Here is a 1,994-nt window from a genome sequence, read left to right on the forward strand (position 1 = left end):
TGGTGGTTTTCTGGTTTATTTTACATGTAGTACTTGCCTCCTATCAGTTTTACATAGCACCAAACTGAGGTTACTTCCTAACAGTGTTCTGTGTTGGAAGTCTTTATCTAAACTAAATAAAAGGATAATTACCTGGAAATCTTGCCATCAATAATATATATGTTAGTTGCTCAGTCATGTCCGGCTCTTTGCAACCCCATGGACTTAACCCACCAGGATCCTCTGTCCATGGTATTTCCTAGGCATTAATATTGGAGTGGGTTGCTGTTTACTTCTCCAGGGAATCATCCTTACCAGGAATCGAACCCAGGTCTCCTGCATTGGTGGTGGATTCTTCACCATCTGAGCCTCTAGGGAAGCCATTAACATTATGTCTCAGAAATGAGGTTTGATTGTTATTTTTGTTCTTGTTTTTCTTCATGTGAACACAGCCTCCTGTCTGTTGTTGTATGGTTGATTCTCTTGACCTGATTTGTTCTGTTGAATAACAACTTCTAGTTTGAACAGGGAATCCTGCGTTCATAGTGAACAGAAAGCACTGCTAACTTTTATAATTCAGGGCCATCACTGGCTTCTGACTCATGTGCCATGCGGAAGTGTTTTTACTATTTGTTATTTTCCAAGTTTATTTATTATTTCTTTTACAGGTTAGTCTTGTAGAGTAAAATAACATTTGAAAAAGTTGTTTAAAAAGCAATGTTAGGAATCTAGAGACTAGCATTTTATATACATTTCAAAATGGAAGATTTCTTGCCATTCAAAAAGATAAAGGAATAATCATTTTGTAAAAGTCAGCTTAATCTGTTTTCACATTTGCCTCATCTATAGAATAAGCTAAAGCATACTGCTAACTTAACACTGCACAATTCATTGATACAGTTCAGTTTATTTCAAAGAAAAAACTAGCCAAATTTTATGCATTAACTACCATATTTGTGATTATATAGCATTGGACATATTTCCTGTACACATCTCCTTGTCATTCTAGTTCTGTCCTTGTCTGAGTTTTCAGCAAACTATATTTACAGCACTATTTCTGCTTATAGTCCCAGGGCTACTACCCCAGTCACCAGTGCTGTCCCTGATACATAGTAGAGAATAACTTGTAGAATCAACAAGCATTATTTCATGTTTTAACCATCTGAATTTCTGTTCATTTGCTTTGACCTTAGAATTGTATTTGCTAGAATCATATAATATGTGTGTTAAAAGATCAAACAGATCAGCCACCCTGAGCCTAAGAAGGTGAACTGTCATGCCAGTGGTCACATGATTAGTAGAATAAAGTTGGTGGGCTGAAATTAAACTCATTTAATTTCCAGGCCTTTGGCATTCCTGGCTTGTAACCCTGGCTACTGCACGTGTTGGGCTGCCTGCTTTCCAGCCTCATTTTGCCCGAGATTCTTAGTTCTGACCCTGTTAATCATCTTTGCCTCAGTTGTCACTTACCTTCTGATTCAAGTCTTTTATGAAGGGGTTATTCTATTATTTCAAAATATTGAATACATTGAGTTTAGAAGGCACTGTGGTGGAATTTGAGAATACAAAGGAATATAAGACATAGTCCACATTCTTGAGCTTAGAACGGAGTAGAGATGAGAGCTGAGTAAAACACATGGAGTAAAATGTGTAGATAGATAGATAGATTTATTTTAAGGAATTTTCTCATACAATTATGGGGCCTGATGAATTTCTGTATTGCAGTACTAAGGCAGAATTATTTCTCTGGGAAACCTCAATTTTTGTTCCTATGGCTTTCAGCTGATTGCATGAGGCCTACCTACATCATGGAGGGCAATCTACTTAAAACACATAAAACATGACACGTTGACACAAAACTGACTATCACAAAAGGTGACCTAGGGACAAAAATGAGGGACACCTAGTGTAGCTTGAGGTTGCCAACTACACACTTAATATTTCAATGCATTTGTTCGCTCCTGCTATCCAAAGTAGCTTTGGCCAGAGAAGTACAAAATAACTTGAATGCTTCA

The sequence above is a fragment of the Giraffa tippelskirchi genome, chromosome 5 (assembly GCF_054371585.1).
Source record: "Giraffa tippelskirchi isolate mGirTip1 chromosome 5, T2T-mGirTip1v1.2.pri, whole genome shotgun sequence".
Classification (NCBI taxonomy): Eukaryota; Metazoa; Chordata; class Mammalia; order Artiodactyla; family Giraffidae; genus Giraffa; species Giraffa tippelskirchi.